This window comes from Eptatretus burgeri, chromosome 1 (assembly GCF_056783735.1).
Source record: "Eptatretus burgeri isolate ZD-2024b chromosome 1, Ebu_testis_v1, whole genome shotgun sequence".
NCBI lineage: Eukaryota > Metazoa > Chordata > Myxini > Myxiniformes > Myxinidae > Eptatretus > Eptatretus burgeri.
The window spans coordinates 76,239,006-76,264,005 of record NC_140961.1 but is presented as its reverse complement, the minus strand read 5'-3'; the positions used below and the strand labels follow the sequence as shown (position 1 = coordinate 76,264,005).

General features: G+C 43.5%; 1 protein-coding gene across 5 annotated transcripts in view; it reads left to right on the top strand.

Moving 5' to 3' along the window:
• The window catches only part of LOC147034781 (transforming acidic coiled-coil-containing protein 2-like), a 203,526-nt gene that overhangs the window by 6,427 nt on the left and 172,099 nt on the right, over window positions 1-25,000 (top strand). For 2 of the 5 annotated variants that reach the window (XM_085888831.1, XM_085888813.1), the window contains exon 2: window positions 22,447-22,609. The gene's annotated coding sequence lies outside the window, so the exon portion shown is untranslated. Of the gene's footprint in view, window positions 1-19,579; window positions 19,815-22,446; window positions 22,610-25,000 lie in introns of those variants that run through there. The other 3 variants (XM_085888786.1, XM_085888805.1, XM_085888821.1) reach the window with 3 other exon arrangements.

Below are 25,000 nucleotides of genomic sequence, written 5' to 3'. Positions count from 1 at the left end.
GTTTGATGTTGGGGGTAAGCAGACAGCACAGTGCCAGGTAACTATAGGTGAAGCTAGTTTGGTTTCCGTTTGTATTTGTCGGGGGTTAAATTATAAATCAAAAGAGGTAGTGTTAACACTGTACAGGGTGGCCGCAATGTCTTGTCACCCCTTGTAAATATTGACTGCCTTTTTATCATCTGAGCTGACAACACTGAATGGTTCTACATGTTGTACCACACACATTTGCAGTACTATTTTACTTTATCACATATTTTACAGCATACGACGCAAGCCTGAAGTGGCCAGTGGATCCATTTGTGCTCCATCTTTGTCATGACAGAGAATGATTCTGCACCATGTTCTGTGGGACTTCTGGAGCATTTTTGTTTGATAACTTGAATGAACATTGGGTGATTATGCATGCAATCTCAGGTCAACCTTCCTGTGCTTTTGTATTGTCCAATACAAAATATGGATATTTGGCACAAGTTCCAATGGCACAAGTTCCAAGCTTCGCTGATCGTTTATGGGTCGACTTTTTTTTTCTGGTGACCTGGCAACAGCTTCTTCGACCAATTCGCACTGCTGACCTCTGGTTAATGGTCTTCCGGTTCTTGGCATATCTTTTATGTTGCCCTGTTGCAAAGAATTTATTTTCCCAATGCAGAAGTGTCTTTTTAGAGGGAGCTACTTGGCAGAATTGTTGTCGGAAGTCGACGTTCACTTCTTCCATTGCTTTCCCTGTTTGTGGACGTCCATGAAACCAGACACTGACACCAATCTGCTGTTCAATGGTATAATTGCTTGTATCACCCATCGTTATGTTCACTCGATCTGAAAAAAGTAAACTAATTAAAACTCCACACACAAAGGCAATGGCACAATTTTTATAAATGGTGACAAGACATAGTAGCCACCCTTTACTGCATAGGAATTCAATAAGGCCTCACATATTATTTTGAGTAGTTTTTATTTGGTCTGCTGTTGGTGTAGCACAGGTATGATGGGCCAAATGGCCTCCTCCTGCATCAAAGTTGCATGTTATTCCTTGTTGCTCTTAATTGAGGTGCTCTCTTCTGATACTCCAAATTCACTTGTTTTTGCTGCCTTGGTGAGGGTTCCGCTTTGAGTATCCTGGCAGGATGGTCTTGCTTGAGGTCTGCACACTCGCCTCCAAGCTGTCTGCTGTCGAGCCTGGGTTTGAATCCCGACCCAGCCATAAACTGCAATTCCAGTGTTTCACAGGCAGGATGATTCATCAATGTGTGTGCTGTCCCTCGGATGGACGTTAAACGAGGCATCCCGTTTGCCTGCATTAGTTGGTAGATGTAAAAGGTCCCATGGTGTCCTTCACAAAGAGTAGGCAAGTTATTGCTGGCACCATGGCCAAATCCTGTCCGAACCAGAATGGTGTATTGCATCAGTGGCACAGCTGTGCCATCAGCCAAAGATGCTACCCTGCAGCCTTGGACTGCATATGAAAGAAAAAGCTTTGAGCATCAAAATAGATTCCAGGACAAGATAGATTAAGCGAGGAGGAGTGGCTGAAAGAGAGGACTTTAAACATTATAAAGGAGAAGATTATAAGTGATACCACAGATGTTTAATATAATGAAGTGTTTTGACAAAGAGAAGCAGGGCAGTGTTTTTTAACGAATACGGACAGTAACAGAACGAGAGCCTTGAAAGTGTGCGTGTTTGTCTTGCATGCACTCTTTGACCACTGAACAAAATGAGTTGAATTTATTTTTGGTTGAACTTGGGGTTTGTCCGGGAAGGTTTTGGGCATCTATATATTAATACTGAAGGACCAATTTTGTGCTCCTCCTAGTGGTCGCGTCACGTTTTTCTCGGTGCTGTGACCTGGACTGAAAGAAACATGGTACTTGTAAGAGTGCATCGCACATAGTGGCAATTGTCAAACTTCAACTGTGAAGCAGAATAAACACTTTTCGTTTTACATTCGTTTACATGGCGACGTGTGACGTCACCGCTGAGAGGCGTCAGGACGTCATGACATCATCGGTCATTCGCTGACGCCATTACGTCCGTCGTCAGAACGTTACTGCTGAGAGGTGTAATTACTAATTCCACTCCTCAAAAATAGCGTCTGCAATGTAAAATCCTCTTCTGCACATGGTGACTACCTCAGAATGTGAATTTGACACAAAAAATGTAACAAGAAACATTGTACAGTAGACGCCGCTTTATAAACCCACCATGGGATCACGCCATTTGGATTTATTAACCGGCTGGATTTATTAAGCGGAGAGCCTATTTTCAGCCACCTTCTGGATAGATAAGACAAACACTGCTTTATGCTACAAAAACATCGATTTATCAAACGGTGGCAAGGGGATTGTTCAAAAGAATCTCTCCAAGGTCGCTTGCTTCGGAGGGAAAGTTTTGCGCAAATGTTCCTTTATTGAATCCGTCACGTGGCAGAAATCGAGATGGGCAAAACCTTAGAGTTGCATCCGCTGTCCAATTTGGCGAGTGCCGTCCGCATCTCTGCCGCTGTTGGCATCGGCTCGGGTTCGTCGTCGCTTTCTTCCCTTGGCTATTGGGATTCGGGGTCGGAGGGATTCGAGCAGAAGCGGGATTCGAAGTCCGTCACCAGTTGCTGCTGTTGTTGTTTTTTTGTTTTTTTTCACTCTGCGGCAGCGCATACTACATCAAGCTTAGGTTGAGACCGCGCACGTGCCAAGCAGGTGGATTTATTAAACAGCGGATTTCTCTATGTAAAATTCCGTTCCAACTCATTTTGGTCACAATCAGCGGCTGGATTTTATAACTGTGGATTTATAAAGCGGCGTCGACTGTATCTTCTATCTTCTATCTATCTATATATTAATACTGAAGGACCAATTTTGTGCTCCTCCTCGCGGTGGCGTCACGTTTTTCTCGGTACTGTGACCTGGACTGAAAGAAACTTCGTACCTGTAAGAGTGCATCGCACATAGTGGCAATAGTCAACTTTCAACTCTGAAGCAGAATAAACATTATTCGTTGAGATGGGGGCGAGGAGTGAAGAGGTGGGGGCGGGGGATGAAGAGACGGGGGGCGGGGGATGAAGAGACGGGGGCGGGGGATGAAGAGACGGGGGCGGGGGATGAAGAGACGGGGGCTGGGAGTGAAGAGACGGGGGCAGGGAGTGAAGAGACGGGGGCAGGGAGTGAAGAGGCAGGAGCAGGGGATGAAGAGACGGCACGGGGGATGAAGAGACGGGGGCGGGGAATGAAGAGACGGGGGCTGGGAGTTGAGGCGGGGGCAGGGGATGAAGAGACGGGGGCAGGGAGTGAAGAGGCGGGGCGGGGGATGAAGAGACGGGGGCAGGGAGTGAAGAGGCGGGGGCAAGGTAAGCAAATTTTTGGGCGGAGGTAAGCAAATTGAAAGCGGGAGACGGGGGAAATGGGGCGGGGGCTGAGTTGAATTAGGTGGAGTTGAGTGTGAAGGGGTGGACAGGGGGGTGGTGGCCTGGGGGCAAGTGGGCGAGGAATCAAGAGACGGGGGGGGCGGGGAGTGAAGAGGCGGGGCCGGGGTAATTACATTTTTGGGTGGGGTTAAGCAAATTGAATGGGGGCAGGGGCGGGGGATGAGGAGGCGGGGGCAAGCACACCCTGTCCATTCCATATCTCTCGAGGGTGGTTGAATGAACGGAATCCGTCTGTGACCGGGTTTCAGCTAGTTAAAATAATTTATGGGAGGTGAGGGAAGATGACAACACTGATATTCTCAATGTAAATGTGTATTGTGTAGCGTACCAGAAGTTTAAGGTATTATCTAATAGTACTGTATCTCTGTATGAAAACCGAATCGAAAACTATTTGTCTATTTTATATAAGTTCTCTATTTTCTGCACTCTGAAATCGCCGGACGAAATAAGTTGAAAATTGCTGGTTGTACTCTGGTGTGCATGGGAACGTTCCACTAAGTTGGGTTGTCGAATTCCAACTTAGATTTTAGCTCACCTGGACTCTACTCTCGTATTGAGCAGTGTCTGTAGGTCAGTCAGTCAGTCAGTGAGCCTGTAAACACTTCAGTCATTATCGCTTGAACCAATAACACCATTTTGATGAAACTTGGCCACAAAGAGCCTACCTAGCCCTCGGCCATGTAAAAACAAAAAAAAAAAATGCCCTGACATTCGTGGCATTTTCCAGGAAGCTATCCCTGTGAATAGTGGTGTCCGATGGTATGATAATTAAATTTCATTGAAGGTCTAAAGAGGTTTAAATGCGTATAAATAAATTATTTCTGGGTTTTACCCACTGTCTATCACAACGCCTTATCTAACACGTTATATATTAGTTATTTGTGCCTGTTTGTTTCTTTTATAACCTCCTCAAAAACAGTGAGGTTCCTGTTTGGAATGATATAAAATTTTGTTTGCCAAGCAGGCAGACAAAGAAAAAAAAAACATTTCGTTCCTCTCTGCGCATGTGCGATCGGGACACATTCAGAGCCATAGTATTGTTAAACGGCAGACTTGTACTTGTGATTCATGTTCCGGTTCATGTTCGAAACATTACGTTTGATTTAAATCCGATGTTCCTTGATCATAAACTAATAATCAAGGATTTCCTTATTTTTTGAAGTAGGAGGCTACCATTAAAAAGTAGCAGGTGACCATCACCGCAAGCGAAGCGAGCGCAGCTGTTTGGCCGGGGTCCAGGGCCCGCCTAGGGCCCTGGAAGCCAGAGGATCCTAGATGGCTGGAGATGCATTGCAGCATGATTTCTGACATGAAATAGTTTTCATATTATCATGCTATTGGGGTGAAAAACTCCACAAAACAGGTGGTTAGGCCTATACTGGATGTGATTGCATTAACATACTGACTGACTGACTGGTTGACTGAAATTCAGCTATACTGTATAGTTAGTTCAAGCAGCTTTTAAACAGGGTTCATTAATTTAAGGCCATGGTTTAGGGCACACCAAGGTGTCTGGAAGGTGGAGTATCGAAGCACTTTAAAAGAGAGGCATTTTAGCAACATTTGGGCCATACCTTAGTTCTTAATAGGGAGATGATACTGCACATGGTGGAGTACAGTGAGCAATCTGAAGTAAGTGTGTTACATAATAATAGTGTAGATGAACTTGCATTCATTAAGGAAATATTCCATTACCATATTCCATTTCACTTCTGTGAGTGTTCAGGGTTTGCTGTATGAATACTGTGAGCACAAAGGATTAGAATATTATCCCGTCCCACGGAGGGAGGGAGCGGGATTTTGTAATCGTCCGGTTTGTTTGTCTGTTTGTTTGTCTGTCTGTAAGCAACTTTACGGCAAAACAGCTTTAGCAAACACTCGAATTTAATCCACAGGTGGGCAATGAACCTCGGACGACCCCATTAACTTTTGGGTCCAATTGGATCAAAGGTCAAGGTCAAGGTCACGAAAAGATCAGTCGTTTTTCGCTCATAACTTCGTAAAAAATGATCTGATTTACTTCAAACTAAGCTTATAGTGAACCTTATTCTATTTGTCACTTATAATCCGACCCATTCCTATAGTGAAAAATGCATATTTGTGTAGATCGGTAGGGTCCGAAGTTTTGGGGGTCATGGTCATCGGTCAAAATTACAAATTTTCCATTAAAACTAAAACATGGTTATGAAAATACAACTTTACGGGAAAACAGCTGGCTCGAACACTGTCAAATTGTATCCACAGGTGGGTAATTAACCTCGGACAACTCCATTAACTTTTGGGTCCAATTAGATCAAAGGTCAAGGTCAGGTCACGAAAAGGTCAAAATCGTTTTTCCCTCATAATTTCATCAAAAATGGTTTGATTGACTTCAAACTAAGACTAAATTATTCCTTATTCTATTCCTTATAATCAACATTCAGGTTAAGGATATATCACAGCAATGCCAACCCTCCCGATTTCATCGGGAGGCTTCCGAAAATTCACCCAAACTCCCGCCCTTACGATCACTATCCTTATCCTCCCGAAATTTTGATATTTTTGCACTGTTCACTAATCAGAATGTACTAGTATGAGAATTGAATGAAAAGCATCGTCTGCTACGTATAGCATGTGGTAACTCCATAACGTTCGCTGCTACCAAATTGTACGTAAAAAAATGCAAATTCAAATGAGGAGCAGCGAAACATTGGGTCTGGATCTCGCTTATGCGATCATGCACTGAGATTTAGTGCATGCGGTATGTGTGCAATACAGTGCATGCGGTATGTATGCACAGTGTATATGCATGCGATACGCTCACTGCATGCAGCTGGGCCCCGTACCAGCCCGGCGGTCGCGACCACCGTGCGGTGTTTAACAGCCGCTAGAGTTCTACGAGTCGCGCTGCAGCTGTGGAACATCGACTTCGAAGTTACCGATGCTTCAAGCCCTTGATGTTGATTACGAAATGGCAGAAAAGAAGCTTACGAAGACCAAGAAATGGTCTCAGAAGTACAAGACCGAATACAGTCTCCAATACCCGTGTATTCGAAAGTCTGAAAGAGGAATTCATCATGCGTATTGTACAGTATGCAGCGTTGATATTTCAGTTGAGCACGGAGGTCGCGATGATATTGGGAAGCACGTTGGAAGCAAACGGCACACAGACATTGCAAAGGAGAGATCTTCGAGCACGAGTACCGGTACACTTCTGAATTATTTCACCAAACAAGGGACAAGCGAGGAAGAGGATGTTACCCGAGCGGAACTTCTCTTTAGTGGATTTATTGTGGAACATAACTTGCCCATATCAGTCTCAGATCATGCTGGACCTCAATTTCAAAAGATGTTTCCAGATTCAAAAGTTGCTTCAAAGTATGGATGTGCAAGAACAAAAACTTGCAAGATGTGCAAGATGTGCAAGAACAAAAAAAAACAAAAAAAAAAAAACAAGAACAAAAAGCAAGAAAAAAAAAAGAACAACAAAAAAAAAGAACAAGAACAAAGAAGAAAAAAAGAACACTGGTGAACAATTTTTTACTTTCTGAATGTTGTCTAGATTTCTACAAGTGAATTAGGGTATTCTGGCACTGCTGAATCAGGAAATGGCATCCGTTTCTCTCCATCAGGTCAGGTTTTTGTGCTAAGTTGATTTGAAAAAATCAGATCTTGTGACAAAATCAATTACATTTTTGTGGCATTATCAGCTGATTTTTGTCAACACATATCATCCTAAACATGTTTTTAAGAAAAAAAAAATGTTTTGCCATCAACATTTATTGATTACATGATAGAAACATCGATTACTGTCATCTGAATGGTGGGCATTGATAAAGGTAAGTACAAGTAAATTGCATGTTGCGTCACCACTGTTCAAACTTCAGGGCTTGAACTTCCGTTTCTTCGAACTCCTGGAATGTTCAGCGGCAGGGAGGTCTCTCTTCAGATTCCAACAGTAGTCAGCCATCATGACTGCGTCCCAGCGACCCTGATACCTGGTCTCCATCTCCTTCATGTCCTGATGGAATCTCTCCCCCTGCTCGTCACTCATTGAACCCAGGTTCTCAGGAAACCGGTTCATATGTGAAAATAGGTAGTGCATCTTGATGCTCATGTTGCAGCCCAGGTTTCTGAAAGCAGTCAGCATGTTGTTGACAAGTTCTGCGTAGTTTCTGGCCTTATTGTTGCCAAGAAAGTTCTTCACTACCAAAACAAATGTCTTCCACGCTTCCAGTTCCACTTCGTTCATTGAGTTTTTGAACTCTGGATCTCTGATGAGCTGACGGATCTGAGAACCATCAAAGATGCCAGCTTTCAACTTCTCCATGGTCAATCCTGGAAAAGCCTGGCACAAGTAAGTGAAGCAGTCACCATCTTTGTCCAGAGCCTTGGTGAACTGCTTGATTAAGCCGAGCTTGATGTGCAGCGGTGGGAAGAGTATTCTGTCTCTGTCCACCAGAGGGTCGTTGATGACGTTCCTTTCTTTGCATGGCACCAATTCCTCCCGCACAGGCCAGTCCTTCTTCGTGTAATGCTGAGCACGGTCCCTACTATCCCACATGCACAGAAAACATGGGTACTTGGTGAAGCCAGACTGTTGTCCCAACAAAAAGTTCACCATCTTCAGGTCAACACAAATAAACCACTTATGCTGATCATAACCAATTTTCTCCAGCACGTACTTCACCGCTTCATACTTCTCCTTCAGTGTAGTCGAGTGAGCGATGGGTACAGAGGCAAACTGGTTGCCGTTGTGTAGCAGAACACATTTCAGTGATCGCTTGCTGCTGTCAATGAACAGTCTCCAATCTTTGGGTTCGTACTGTGGCACTCCAAGCTTGAGCAGAAGCGCATGTCATAAATTGGCGCATGTAGGTATTGTACATTCTTCAGAGTTCGTTATTTCAAGAAATACAACTTTTTTGTATCACATTATTACAAAATCTGCCCCATTAACTTTAGTTTTGATCCACGAACTTTATGCTTTGCCTCACCAATTTTTGGAAGATTTTGAGGTTTTATGACTTCAAACTGATCCCTTTTCGACATAATCACCTAGAACTATCGTACCTGAATACTTCTTGTCATTAAAATAATTATTTCCAATTAAAACAATTATTTGACATGACATTTTACCCCACCAACTTCTTCTAAAATGCTCCACACATGCGTACATGTGAACAAAAATGTAAAAAACGACATGTGGCCATATCTCAAAAACTTGACCTGATTGAACAAAACTAATGTGAGTTTTGGATTCAGCGCATCAGATTCGTCCTAAATCAGCTTAAAAAATGCAGACAACAAATTTGTTGTTGACCAGTGTAATTGGTGAGTTGTCAAATGTTACTGCTTCATCTATTGCCGATATTGCTAGACTAGCTCCATTTAGCCTAGCTACAGACGGTAGCAATGACAGTGGTGAGGCCCAGCTATATCCTGTCCTGATTTCGTACTATGACAACAGTGCTGGGATTGTAGAAGCAAGGTTTGCTAAGTTTGCCTGCGTGCAAACAAGATTCCACTGGAGAAAACATTTTCAAACTGCTTGATCATGAGTTCAGTGACAGGAAAATTCCGTGGGGAAATTGTGTTTCCTTTTGTGCTGATAATGCCTCTGTCATGGTGGGCAAGCACAAAGGAGTCGCTGCTTATATCCACAAACAAAATCCAGAGTGCTACATCATGGGATGCCCTTGCCATATGATGCACAATACGGCCAAGAAGGCGGCTCAGGCCTTACCCATTGAATTAGATGACTTTCTCATCGATATTTACTACTACTTGGACAAAAGTAGTAAACGCGTCAAAGGAGTGAAAGCACTGCAAGAACTCTGTGATGCCCCGACACAAGATTCTGAAGCATGTCGCAACAAGGTGGCTGTCCCTTGGTCAGTGCCTAGACAGGCTGATTGAACAAGTGGGAGCCACTTCGCCTCTTCTTCAAAGAAGAAGTACGAAGAAAAATGCAACCAACTGTAGCCAAGACTCTAACAACGAGCAAGAAGGACGGCACTGTATCTACTGCCAGTACTGGCACTGCAGGATCAAGCACTAGTGGAGCAGCATTCACCACTACCACTGCAGTATCTGCTGCGAAGAAGACAGCAGGGACAGCACCAAAACCAATGCTGAGAGCAGGTAGCATCACCGGCCCTTCATCACGTTCATCTACAAAGCAGATTCCTTCAGAGTCGAGAAAGACTGTGATAGTCCCATCTACAGGCAAAGAAGGACCCAAGTTAAGTTCTGCTTTTGCCAAATCACTTGATAGAAGCTCAGCAAAACCTTCGAATCAGAGGTCTTCTTCCTTGGCTGCACCTACCTCAAGCTCTCTCCTCAAACGTAAAATTGGATCTGGTACTACGAGTCTGACCTCTTCTGCTGGCAGTAAACGCAAGTGTGATCGCCCTGCGGCTAAGTGTACTACGAGTTCTACAACTAAAAGCGCATCTTCCTCAAACACTGTGCAGGAATCTAGAGAAAAACGTGTCAACAGGATGTTCTTGTCTCCACAAACAAAACTCTATTGTTTCTTCCTTCGATATGCTAACAAGCTTTTTGAGAAGGGGAATCTTCTGCTCCAAAGAGACGAACCCTGTATTCATCTCCTGCACGGAGAATTGAATGGTCTTCTGAAAGATATCTTCGTACGGTTTTTGAAACCATCGGTGTCATCGGTTGCTCTGGTAAATGTACCCTTCTCTGACAGAAATCATCAGAAGAATGATGAGGACCTCATGATTGGGAACGATGCCAAACTGTATATAAGGGAACAAAGGAGTCTCAAGAAATCCACCTTCACTCTGAGTGAGTCAGACATCCAAGGTTTCTTCAGTGCAGTTCGCTCATATTATGTGAAAGCCTGCAATTATATCTTCAAAACCTGGCCGCTAGATGATGAATTAGCCAAGCATGCTCAGGTGCTGGATGTTAAGCTACACCAAGAAGTGGGGTTTGACTGTGTGGAGTTTTTCATCAAGAAATTCCCCTGTCTGTTCAGTGGCGGTGATAGTGACATAGACAGTCTTGAGAGTGAATTCGCTCACTACCAGGCAGACGCCTCCATAGCTACAATTGCTACTGAGACAGTGAGAGTGGATGAGCAGTGGCATCGGATTTCACAGCTCACAGATCCCTGCACTGGTGCCAAGAAGTATCCTAATTTGAGCAAAGTGATGAAGGGAATCTTGGTCATTCCTCATTCGAACGCATCATGTGAGCGGGCACTCAGTCTTGTACGGAAGAATCATACTGAATTTCGTCCCAATTTGAGTGTCAAAACCCTGGAAGCTCTCTTAATTGAAAAACTTGCTCATAACACCCCTTGCTACCAGAGAGAATACAGCAAAGACATAATCAGAAGGGCTAAAAGAGCCACACAGCTGTCACTCAGCAAAGCTGCCATGGAAAAAGCAAGCAGCAGTAGTACCAGCCAGTAAGGTAAGAAAAATATTGCTTCTTTTGTGCTTTTTGTTAATCTTTGATTGTCCCCTAACTTACTAATATTAACATACATGTAACATTAAAAAGTGCACAATTTTCCCCTTTTTTTGTTCAAAAAGTGGGAATTCTTAACATGTTAAATGCTCCAAAATAGGGCTCAGAGGGCACTAGAGAGCATCTAGAACCCCAGAGCTTCCAGGGCCCTAAGGCGGGCCCTGGACCCCGCCGCAAGGGTCGAGCACTCCGCGCTCGAGATGTGCGCTTCGCGCACATTATTTGGTGTCGGTTGAAAATCCTCCCTAATTCTGATTTCCAAAAGTTGGCATCTCTGATATCATTTAAATTTGATCCCCAAAATAACTTTATGCCTTAAATGGGTGGGATTTGTTGTGCCTGGCACTGCTTGTTATAATAATGTTGGGTAAAATGTGCAAACCAAACTATTAACACTGCAAATTCTGTATACATCAGGATCTAAAGTTTGATTGAAGTAATAGACATAGTGATATTATTTAATTCCAGGAATCAAGGAAGTGTGATATTTTTGATATCTATACAAAACATTCTTGGAGTTATACTCATCTTGCATTTCTGCTGTCAAACCAATGACAAACTCATATTCCAGTAAACAATATTTCAATCAATCTTTAGTATTAAAATCAAGTCCTTTGGGAATCTGAGTTACTATATATGTTTTATAGAAAGAAAAATTAATTCATAAATGAGATTTCACATTCAAAAAGTTTATTCGATATTTTTGTGCTGCAAACATTCTACATCCTCAACTTTCAAAACAATGTTGTCCAAATTTCAGGATCAAAGTAGCCATGAATTCACAGTCTATTTTCAGTTGCAAACATATCCAACATCTTTGTGATATTATTCTCGCAGGAATGAACAAATGACATTATATGTAATTGAATAATCAATGATTGAAAGTTAGTAAACTTAAAATGTATTTGGAATGAAGAAACGTTCCCCATCAAAGAACAAATTGTAAATGTTCTGTGTAAATTCTTGAAGCTGATGTTTACAGTTCTGTTTAACAGTGTTTAACCTAAAGTCATTTAGCAAGTTAAGCAACACAATTGGGAGTCACTGTCACTGTCAGATGAAATGTCTTCTGTATTAAATTGTCGCACTGCTTCATTTTCAGTCAGAGGGGAGAATTCTGATTCGACAGGCAAGTCATCAGTCAAGAGAATTTGGGGACATGCAAACGAAGTTGATGGTACACTAACAAGTCGTTGATTTGGGAGCTTGCGTCGAGGTTTTTGGCTACGCCAGTCAAGTACACATTGTCGGATAAGGAGTTCGGCATCATTTGAGCCAACTGGAGGACCATTGATTGAGATTGTTAACAAGGCATCGAGCATGTCATTTTTCATTGCTGACCTCATTCTTGACTTGATACGCTTAAGGGCGCTGGCTCCCCGTTCTGGCCATGCATTGGAAACTGGCAGAGACATACAAATTTCTGCAAGCTCTACCAGTTTGGGGTAAAAGTGCTTGTACTCCTGTTTCTTAGATAAGATTTGTTTCAGTACCCATTCTGTTGGTGTGAGGTTAGATTTTAACGAAAGTACTTCAGCAGGCACATGTTTTTTTCCATGAATTTAATTCAAACTTAAAATTCTGCCACTCAGCAACAACTTTCTGCTGACCAGCCTTCTCAAAAAACTGAACACCAAGTTGGCCAATGTCATCTGCACCATACTCTGAAAATCCATGGTCATCAGCTTCAGGTACTGGAAAAAACAAAAACAAAAAAAAAACAAAAAATCGGCGCTGAAGTAGGTGGCGACCTTTGACATTTTTTTTTCAGAGTACACGGCTGCGGGTCGCCGGTAACCAGCTTCTAAGGAAACTCCTGATAATACAGACAGAAGGACAGACAGACATGAACCAATTTGTTTAACCCCTCTTTTTGCTTCACCTATGCGGGTTAAAATAGGATTGCACGTCCTGAAGCTCACCTGGATCAGGAACAACAGTTACACAAACCTCATGCAGGCCCCCATAGACCCTTATTTAAAAAAAAAAAAACAAAACGTTTTAATGCTGTGAACAAACTTTGGGTGATGAATATTGTGGTTTCATTGAAATTGTGTGTAGTTTCGGAGAACACAGCAATACCTATTTTGGGGGCTCAAACCCCCCTAGACACGTTTTTTTGTTTGTTTTGTGTTTTTTTTAAATAATAGTGTTGCGAATTCGCGCCCGCCGGCGTGCGATCGGCGACGTGACTCCAATCGTGGCACGTCACCCACCGGACGGACAATTCAGTCGTGACCCTCCGGGAACTATCGCCCGGAGCCAGTTACGGGTGGGCCTGTCGACCTCACCACAATCGTGCCAATCGGCCACCCACGTAGGATAGGGTTGTTCGCCAAACTCGACCTACCTAAGTACCCACGCGGATGGTAAACCGGGCGATTGTACCTCGCCGCAGGTCGACTCCGGACACGAGCCGCTTGGGCGGCCCGTTCCGTACTATCGGGATAACCGAGCGGTGTTATCGTCGGCCTCGACGGTTCCGATTAACTACCGGGCGTATTAAGCCCACTACGAACCCTTTACGTGGAGCAAGATGGAGATTCAAACGAAGGAAAGGACGCAGCGAAACGGGGAACAATTCAACATAATGCACATTTATTACCCAGCCCACGAAAAGCACACATATACAGTCAAACAGTCAGAATGCACATATATCAATTTAAAACAAAAACAACAATACAGAGCTGCGACCGAATACGCGAACACACGGCAACACTTATAGAGTTTTACTTCACAGACGGTGCCGACACACATTTACTCAAAAGCAAAGGAAAGAAGCCACCCTCATAGGCAAGGGGGCAGACGGGCATGTAGGCCAATATTTGCGCGGGACCTGCAGGAGCGGCCAGGTCCGCGAGACCGGGGGGGGTCCTACCCGCGTCCTCGCGACGAGCCGCAAATGTGGCTGCCCGGCGGTGCCCCGACTTCGTGCTCCTTCGCGGGTTTCGTTGGCACCGCTTGGAGTGGGGTGGGAACGGGGCCCCCTTTTTGCACTATCTCAGCACGGGGGAAAGGGGGAAATTGTTGATGCCCTGGGGGTGGAGAATGGCTGGCTGGCTTGGGTCCCGCGACGAGCGATCCTACCGCGACCTCGTCGCTGACCGCCGTCTTCCCTGCCTCGGACCCGAGCTCCTTGGCCTCCTCCCACAATTCTCCTCAGCCGACTGCAGAAACCACCTCGACGCCTTCGCCTCCTGACTCCACTCCGCTCCGCTCTCCAACCCGACTTGACTGCCTCAACTCTCTGCCTCTGCCCCAAAACTCTCTGCGATTCTCTTTGCGCTCGGCGCTTTATAGGCCGGCAGGAGAACCCATATGCAAATTTCCCGATCAGGATGAGCTCGGGGGTGGAGCCACGCTCGCCCATTGGACGGAGGAAAAGTGGGCGTGAACCTCCCCTGATCCTAGAATTTGCATATTTCGATTTCACACGGAAGCGCCTGGAGGCGAGGCCAAGCCGCTCCGCGCTTGCTGATTGGATGGATCAGAAGTGGGCGTGCAGCATTCCTGATCCGAATTTTCCCTCGGAAAGGCCGCTACTTGCACTGGCGGCTCGGTGCGTTTCGCTGAACGAGCCCAGGACAGCCCGACGCTCAGTATTCACCGGTGGTGCGGGATTGGCCATAGAAGGAGAGAGGTGAGGGTGGTGGAGGGTTTTTGGTGGTGGTTTGATGGTTATGGCGGTTGATTCAAAATAAAGATAGAACAGAAAAACGCCTAACTCAAAGCGTCGCAGCCCGAATGAATCACATAAATTCCCTCTGAACAACGGGTTTCGGGCTAACTACACATGTATCTCACCTACGGGCCCTAAATGGTGGTTTGCGAATTTCCACAGCCGTAACAATAGCGTGATCAGATTTTCCTCTGTACATGGCGAGTGATGAAGGTTGTGGTCAGGTTTCATCGAATTTGTGTGTAGTTTCAGAAAGGAGAGCGAATACCTATTTTGGGAGATGGGCCAAAACCCCTGAAGACCTCCCATCTAAAGGTGGGTTTTCACGGGACACGCGAACGGTTCGCGTGAAGGATGTGAATGTCGAAAAAATGGCCAAGTCCAACATTCGTATTTTAGGCTCCAAAAGTTCGCCAAATATGCGCGGGGGTTCGGAAGCGTCGTCAATTGTTCGCAGGAGTCGTTTTTTGTTCGGCGGGAATGTCAAAAAAGTTTGAAACCTCCAATTTGAAAACCTGAAATTTCAGGTTTAAAACCTGAAATTTCAAAAAAGTTTGAAATTCCCACCGAACAAAAAACGACTCCTGCGAACCCCAATTTAAATTTTTATCGTATTTTTTTTTTTAATAACATGAACAAACTTTGGTAGATCACGGGTGATGAATGTTGTGGCCAGGTTTCATCCAAATTGTTTGTGTAGTTTGGGAGAAGAGAGCAAATTCCTATTTTGTGGAGTCAACCTTCTCTCCCCCCCCCTCAAGCTCCATAGATCCCCTTAATGAGCATATATTTTGATGTGGTCAATGCACTTTCGTTCGCCATCAGATATGAAGCTTGTGACAAAGTTTCATCAAATTCGCATGTTTGGTTCAAGCAATTACTGAAGTGTTTACATTCTGACTGACTGACCGACAGATACACGTGACTGAAGTCCAGGTGAGCTGATAATATAGCCGCCCTCAAGTTGTGCATTTGGCCAGGATACCAACACGCTTTGACTATCTCCTTGGAAAAGATACCATCTCGGGTCTTTAACATCTGAAAGCTAAATGCAGACGACATACCTGGCTTTACTAAAGCGGGTGGGTTCTGTGATGCAGTGCTCCTGTGCTACACTGCAAACTCCACTTTTCCTCAAGCTAGAATGTTTTCTACATTTAGGTTTTTTACATTTTGATACAAAGAGTTTGAGACTCGTGGAAGAGCTGAATATGACATGTTTTAGGTGTTACAGACTCTTGGTATTTTACTGAGAGCTGTCGTAGATATGCAGGTCTTTACCATCTTCAACATTTCCACTCCTGGACTTTTTCTTTTTCTGACTCATCTCTTGTGTTATTTATTTTTTATTTTTTTTCCTTTTGTTTGCTATTTACCTCTTAGTTATTTATATTTGCTTGTATTGTGCTTGCTTTTGATTATTTTTTTCCCCTTTTTTGTTGTCATGGCTGCAGTTGTTCTGGAAGCCTTATTGTGAATAGTTGCTAGGGTTATTGGTGTTGCCCGGTGCTGTTGTAATGCTGTTGGCATTTTGAAGAAATCAATTTTTCTTTTCTATCTTTTTTGTGAGGGCCTAAAACATTTCCCGACACCAATCAGGAATGGGGTCTGGGATCTATAATATTACCTTTCACGTTGCTGCAAAGGCTTTAAAGCACTAAATAGAGTGATTTATTTAAAACGAGTGCGTGCCCGTACGTGTGTGGCCGTACGTGCAAAAAAAAAACAACTTTCGCACCGTGAGCCAGAAACAACAACCACACAGGCCGTTCCTTCTCTCTCGCATGCCCGTATGTGCATGCCCGTACGTGCGTAGCCGTACGTGCAATTCCCCCCCCCCCAAAAAAAACTTTCAAACCACGAGCCAGAAACAACCACAGGCCATTCCTTTGCTCTCACGTGCCTGTACGTGCGTTCAAGTACGTGCAACCCCCCCCCCCCCAAAAAAAAAAACTTTCAAACAAATACACAGGCCGTTCCTTCGCTCTTGTAAATGACGACTGGATTGGGGCATTGTGTTTATCTAAAAATGCACATAAGAAATCGAGAAATTATTAGAATACATGAAGTCATCACTATCTGGAAGTGGTGCGTGCCCGTACGGAATGTTCACATGCATTCCACGAATTATCGCTTGCATTGAAGTAACAACTGCTGTGATACTTACACACACACAGTTAATTAAAATCAAAATCAAGTTTACCTCCCTGTCTTTGCTTGCCATGACATTCGCTGCCATTGACCATTGCCATTCCTACGCCACGGGAACTAAGGCACCGATCCCCATCGTAACCGGCACGGCACGTGACGTCATCGTCGGCCGGCCGCGCACCAACCTAAGCAGCCACGCCTACGCAGCAACGTGTCCTTTCATTGGTTGGTAAATAAATGGCCATAACTTGGGAAGCACTTGTCCGATTAATATCAAACCTTGAAAAGGCACATCCACATGGCACCAGCAATATAGCTGGCAAGTTTCAATTAGATCGGACCAGTGGTTTTCGAGAAACAGCAGTCACACACACACACACACACACACACACACACACACACACACACACACACACACACACACACACACACACACACACACACACACACACACACACACACACACACACACACACACACACACACACACACACACCTGGAATTATAGAAAGATAAAATAAAAACTTTCTTTTTTTCTAAACTTATTTTTGCCAAGAACACTCCACAGCACTCATTGATGAATCTCTGAACGTTTGACGAAGATGCAGTTTACCATCTCTGAGAAAAATGGCCACACACACACACATACACACACTACACACCTCGTTCCTTTATAGTAGTAAAGGTGGGGTTTCAAGGGACACGTGAACGGTTCGCGATGGATGTGAATGTCGAAAAAATGGCAAAGTCCAACATTCGTATTTTATGCTCCAAAAGTTCGCCAAACATGCGCGGGGGTTCGGAAGCGTCGTCAATTGTCCGCAGGAGTCGTTTTTTGTTCGGCGGGAATTTCAAACTTTTTTGAAATTTCAGGTTTTAAACCTGAAATTTCAGGTTTTCAAATTGGAGGTTTCAAACTTTTTTGAAATTCCCGCCGAACAAAAAACGACTCCTGCGAACAATTGACGACGCTTCCGAACGCCCGCGCATATTTGGCGAACTTTTGGAGCCTAAAATACGAATGTTGGACTTTGCCATTTTTTCGACATTCGCATCCTTCGCGAACCGTTCGCGTGTCACGTGAAAACCCACCTGTAGGTGCCTGTTTGTTTGTATCAGGTGTTGTTTTAATTTGTTTTTATTATTGAACTAAGCTATTTCACAAATCTTCAACTTATTATCTTCAAATATAATAAAAGCTTGAGAGTGAGAGCTTTGCCATTGATGCTGCTCTGATCACTTTGAGATATTTTATTCAGACACGCAAGAAAAATCCTGACTTTTTTGATTGGAAACCTGGGACATGAGGGATTTTTTTAATTTTTCTTTGTGAGGACAGTTTTACAGTGGGTTAGGGTGGGGTGAGGGTGGGGGTGGCTGTTCTTTAAAGGTAGTCCAATTTCAGACTGCCTCGTATGCTGAGTGTGCTGTGGTACCATCGGTAGTGTGAAAGGGAAAGGAAAATGGGCACACATCAAAGGTGTGGTGCTGCCATTTTTGCCTTTTGATCTTCTGCTCTTTTGCTGTACACTCTCCTTCATGTCAGATGGTAGACAAGATCAAACTGCAATTTGAAGCATAATCAATGGATTGGTTTTCAGCTTTCATTGAAGACAACAGTAGTCTCTCTTGGTAAATTTGGGCCAAACGAAATTCAAGAAGTCAACACACAAACAACACTATCAGTCAGTATTGAACATGCACTGTCTCATAAGCTGTATACCTTGTAGGCCTGAAATTTTGCAGTGGTGCATTTATTAACACTGTGAATGATTGTGTAAAATCTGACAAAATGAAGAACAATATATAAATTTATTAATAATTGTGTTGCATGGAACGAACACAATTGTGATGATGTTGACATTTTTAGTGTCAGTATACGTGCAGGGGGTGTGCATCGGCAGCACAGCTACTGTTGTGCCGCTGATGCAGCGTACCCTGTACCTACTGTACGTTGGCCATGTGTGATGGTAGATCACGGTGAATGATGCGACCGGCACCGACATGCTGCGTATTAGCGATTACGAAGAAGTCTGCAAAGATTGAATATATCCAGTGCAGCGTTACCGTTATAACAGAACCGGATGTAAATCACACCATTTATTTATTTATTTTTCCTGAATGCATCTGCAAGCATGGCGGATCAAATAATACTGAAAAGGAGTGGTGCTGGAACACTGTCTTCCTCGTGCAATTCATGACGTGGAATGGTTCAGGCATTTCGCCATGTCCCAACACGCCATCACGGGAAGAGCTGGCGACACCAACAGATCTCAAGAGTATCAAATTTTTCGCAGGGGTCTTTATTGTGGCTTTGCAGAAAATAAAAGTGAAGTGTTCATCAACGGCTTCACATGAGACTGAAAGTTCAACAAATTAACAAAACAAACATGAATGTGAAAGTTGTGTAAAAACTTTGTTAAAGTTTATTCAGTTTCTGTCAGACCACAGACCCGTTGACCTTCTAATCGCTTCTTTTGCAGTTAAACCATTAAGCCTGTTTCTGGGCATTTATATTCTTGCTGTTCGTGCACATCGGTTCACATTACGACAGCTGCTATATTTATATATACACACACAGACACACACATACACACAGATTGGTGTTGGTGAGTAAACTGAATGGCTTAAAATAGCCCAGCTCATGCTACTCATAAAAATGATGCTGTGAGTACAGGAGAGTTTCCATGCTTTTTTTTCTTTGGGGGAATTATTGTACAGTATATAAGTGTTTCCATGTGTTTTGCGTGTTGTTCTCGTCGTACGGACCGGATATTGTTATCAATTGGAGTGTTCCTAGCTGGAAGAGGTGTTAACACCTGCATGAGCCGACGATATCGGAACTGACTCGGTCTACAGTGGTGTTTATGAGTCCTGGTTGGGGGTTGGAGTTGGGTGTGTCTAAGGTGGAGTTTTCTGAGCTGCTTGCTTTGAGCTGTGACATCTGTTCAGCACTTGAGGCTGCACTCAGCACTGTTACTGTATTGTTTTCCTCATACGAAGGTTAAAGGATAGAGTGTAGGCCTGTAGGAGAAGGCGCACTCCTCGTATTGCTTTAGACCGACCTCATTGCAGGTGAAACCGGTAGGTGTTAAATTATTTTTGTTTTTCCTGAGTACTGTCTCACGTCCCACCTATTTATAATTTATTTTTGGTCTTTCTGACAAGTCTGATGAAGACAATGCACTTGTGTACTCCTTCATTCTGTCATATTTCTTGAATACTATATTGTGTTGTGTTTTTGTTTTGTGTTTTGGTATCTTTTATTGTAAATTTCTTTCCATTTAATTTTTTTTTTATAAATGTGTTTGCGGAGAGGAGAATTTTTGCAAATAGTTTTTATCCCAAGTTTGCAACTTGGCTGTGCCTGGATGGGTTTGAGGGTCGTGAAGTAGCAGCCAAATCCTATCCAGGTTCCTCCTGATAGCTCCAATGCTGTATTTGGTATGTTATTTAAATATTACTCTATTTGGAATTGATGGAAACGATGTACATTGTTCCCATTGTCTGCTGCCTTTTTGGCTGCTGGTTGCATCATTGGTGAGGGGAGCAGCTATGCCGCTGATGCAGTGTCGCTCTTACCAGTACATTTGTGCTCATTTTGCCGACTTTGGAAGGATGACAGGCTGAGTCAAACCCCTGGTGTTAAGTCAGTGGCCAATGGGGCTTGAACTCAGGACCCAGGGATCCCAAACCACCACCCTAACCGCTAAGCCAACACCAGGCTCGATGTACACTGTTGATATTCCCATTACTTGCAGTGCTTCTCCATCACTCACCGTATTAATTTGATAATGTATAATTAATTACGAAGTTATTTTGCCCTCACCTCTGTTTCCATGATTTTATTGTCATTCTTTTTGCATTAAACAAATACTCTTATTTATTTATCGCATGTTGGCACAAGCATTGCTTGGTATCATTTTCGCATCTTGACTCATGAATCCAAGCGAGAATTCAAATGTGCGGATGTTGTAGTCTCACTGTTTTTTGTTTTTTAAAAATAGCATTGTCAGAAGTTATTTTTCATTTTCTTACTGGTTTTAGTGTGGTTGCAACAGCTCTTATCACATGTTTAGATTGATGTAGTTGTGAAATTGGTCTTGGAGAAAGCAAGATTGCACTGCCATGTTTACGAAACCTTGAGGGCCTTTTCCATTTTCCATAAACATGTTGCTTGGTGTTTGGTGGAGTTGCACTTCGGTGTGATCATCCTTTTCCTTGATGCTTCTTTCCCTTGAAGGTCCTTTGTTTTGTTTTTTTACTTCAGTTACCGAAGGTGGGTGGACGTTATGTTTTTACCCCTGTCTGTCTGGTTTGTTTGTCTGTTTGTCTGAGCACAATATCTCAACAACTTGAGGACTGATTCGGACGAAACCTGATGGATGAGTTGGGGAGGTGACAAAGATGAATTCATTATGTATTCTGGAGGTCTGGATCCAGATCTGGCCTATCAGTGGGATACAATACCTAAACTGATTCAGCCTGGCGGAGGTATGCGCTCTCCCGAGTGCCATTCTAGTTTTAAATTTTTTTTTTCCTTTGCTGTCTCTTTGTTGTTTTGATTTCATTTTGGTTGTCAGAGCAGCAAGGCTGTGTGCCTCAAGCACAAGTGCAAAGAAAATGTTGTAAATATTTTGTACCATCCTGAATTGTGGAAACTTGATGAACAGCACTAAAGTTAAATATACTGTTACATTCTCCAATACCTCAGCGACTACACAGTAAGTATACAAAGTTGTTTTGTAGGCAGCTCAGAGAAAACAATGACTGTGATTGCTGTCGAGGAATCTTGCTCACAAGAGAATCCAGTTAGTCATTTTTCTTTTACTTTCAAATCCATGCATCTTACTCGCACGTTTTTGTCCCCGTGTCTGAAATCGTCTTCCTGAGTCTGTCGAGTCTCATTTCTCCATGCGGTGTTTCGTGATGACAGGACGCTGTGATCTCATTCATCCTCAAAGCAATCTCTGTTCTTGCTTAACCTTGCTTTCTCTTGATGAACTCCAGCTTTGTCAACTCTCTGAACTCATGCTCATCTTGTTTGTCCATGTCCTTTGTCTCCCTATTATCCATCTTCCCCATTGTTGGTACATTAACCGTCCACTGCCGCTCACCCCACATTTCCATGAACATCCATTACACCCCCATGTGTGCATGATGCAATTTGCATGCGTACAACATTGCACACAATGAGCACAACAAAATTTAAGAAACTCCAACTCTGGTGTTCATGCATAACTAAACGTGAGCATAAACCCTTGCCATTAATGCTTCTGGTCATGTGCATCATGTTGTCCTTTAAAAGAGAGACCAAAACATGAGAAATGCAAAATGGAAAAACCACAAATCGTGGACGTCACATGTGCCGTGAAAAATTATCATCTTGGGTTCAAAGACCTTGAAACGGAACCTTTGTTTAAAAAAAACCCCAAAAAATGTAACTGCTGTTTGCTTGTTTTGGTTGTTTTTCAAGACGTTTTATGTCGGAGTGCGGTGGATGAGATTGTGGTGGTGTGCCCACCAAGTGGCGCTTCGGTATAAGGTGCGGGTGGTGCTGAAAATATTCTAGCATTATGTAAATGAATGTCATTGTACAATAACCTAGCTTTTGTCACCGAGGGTGTAACACGTCAGTTGGTAGGATATTATTGTCATTTGATATAATTCCCTTTTTATCTCAAGATAAGCTGTCATTGGATGTGTGCCACTGCAGGATGAGTCGTTTGCTAGACAGAGAAAACTGTGCGTGGGATGGTGGCGATTCACAGTCAGATTTTGTGAACACTGCAACAAAGTTGCCCGTCAACCCTGAAGCCAAGATTTCCATCCTCAAACCTTCACAGAAGGACAACATTCAACCCAGCCGTTTGCATAAGGTATCGGCCGTGAGCTAAATCCTTATTTATTATTATTATTATTATTATTATTATTATTATTATTATTTAACAAGTTTACTGTTAAAAATAATTTAATATTTGAATGTTGGCTTGCTAGTACGTCATCAACAGTGTAGTAATATATTTTTTCTTTCGATTTTTACAGGATCTGAGGCTCGTAGTGGAGCTGCCACACACACACATCTCGCACACATGGACATGCAGACGAATACATGAGATACAACACAGGACTGTTAGACGAGACAAACACAGTTGTTGAGCTTGGAGGAAGTGTTGTCACTTCCCCGGGTACTCTGGGTACCAGCAACGCCACAACATATGGATATTATGGTATCTGAACTTTTGTCAGTATTATGGCCTTGCATTAAAGACAGTGAACTGGCATTCTAAACACAATGGGTTCAAATAGAACTGATGGATTTGTACTTGGCATCTTGAAACAAAAATACTCCAAGGATAATTACTTTGGATTGTTGATTTAAAAACCCAGCTTGCTCACTATCAAGAAAGGGTGTTGCATTTTCCCAGCCTGGTCTCAACTGCATATGGTGATGGTCTCAATTGAAGAGGGAGGGAGGGAATCAAAGATTGAAGTATCAAGCGCTCTGCACTCGGATGTAAATGTTAACCAGCAAGACCGGTACTGTTTGCAAGTGGATATCCATGTGTATCGATTCCAATATGACAGACTGTGCATTGGTGAGGGTGCTCCCCAATGTGAATCCTTTTGTGTTATCGAAGAGATGGTGAATAAGAAAACATGGGCACGAGACCACGTGAAGTTATGAGATTGACAGTGTGATAATAGTTGGAATCTCTGAAAACAAATATTGCAGGGATGTGGTGTCCCCTGTTGGTTGTTATCTCTTTTAGCCATGACAGAAGGTTGAACGAAACCCCCCCGGGGCTCAAAGTATCCGCCTTTTTTTTTTTTACGAGGATCACGTTTCGAGAACCAACTTGTGATGATTTGACGCTTTTGCACTAGAGCTTTCTCTGTTCTCATGTTTTTGTTTCAATGGGTCAAGGATTGTCACTGAACCTCGGACAGTCAGTCACCACTTGTCGTTGTTCATTTTTCTTAAAAATAAAATAATGTTAGCTAGTATTGCTTTCAAATTTTTTTTATCATCACTCCAGTCGCTCTGACTATTGACGTCAGCATTCCTCAGCCTCCATGTTCTCTTGATTTTGTTTTCTCAGATCCTGGTACGTGGTCATTTTTCTAACTTCTGCATTATATAGTCGAGGCCAAAATTGCTGGGTACAGGACTGACAATGCCATTGGCGTTTAGCATTGCTATCCTTTCCTTTTAATATCTGAGCATTGTGCAATGTCTTGCTTTCGATGTTCACACGAGAGCAGGGTCGTCGGGTCTTGCATGAGTGATTACGATCTCCTCATTTTCGATGGTTGACTTCACCTCATGCTTCCATGAGTTTTCTGGGGCTGGCATATTGAAAGTTTTGCAGGCATGCCAGTGGATTACTCTGCACATGTTGTTCTGCCTTTATGCATACAGTTATTCTGCATTTTTTTTTTTTTTTTTTTTTTTGCATCCCGAGAAAAGGTGATCAATGGTGTTTTCACTTTCAACCTTGCAGAACCTGCACTTGTATAACTGACTCAATCCTGCCATTTTCTTAAAGCCACTTGTGTCGAGCCCTTTATCTTGGGTGTGTGTTATAACTCGTTCTCCATCCCAGTTAAGCTGACCTCTTCTTAGCCACCACAATGAGCCTTTCTTATCTATTCCCAATCTCTCCAGCTTTAAAAAATGTATATACGTATATACATTTTTTGTGTGTCAGGTTCGAGTACGAACGAGGTCTATGGGGTGGTTTCTGGACCCGCTGCTCACCCTCTAACCCTGAGGCCACGGATAACTCCGCTGCTCAATGGGTTGTTAAGTAACCGTGGATGCCGGTTCGGATAATTAGGTCAAACAGTGTCCTTGCGCCTTCAATGTTGTTACCTATTGGTGACCTAATGACCTCAACTGGGCACTGTGCCTTTGCCTTGCATTCCCCTCGCTTTGCTCAGGACCCAGCACAGTTCGTCCCGGCAGGCGACCTCTCGAGCAGGCAATTTTTTTTTTCCTGACCTGTCCCTGGCGCACACACAGCAGCCTCGAACCGAGCTGCGCCCTGGCCTTTATACACGCCATACCCGGCGTGGCTTCCAGGGAGTAAAGTTCACATGAACATCCTTTGACCCCGCATGACCCTTTCCCATTGATGTTTGTCTGATGGAGAGGGTCCAGTGAGGGAGTGGTAAAAAACCCCCACGTTGTGTTCAGGTGACCTCTGATGGTCATAGCCGCCCAGCCCCTCCTATCGTGCATGTGAACACTCAAATGGTTCTTCCCC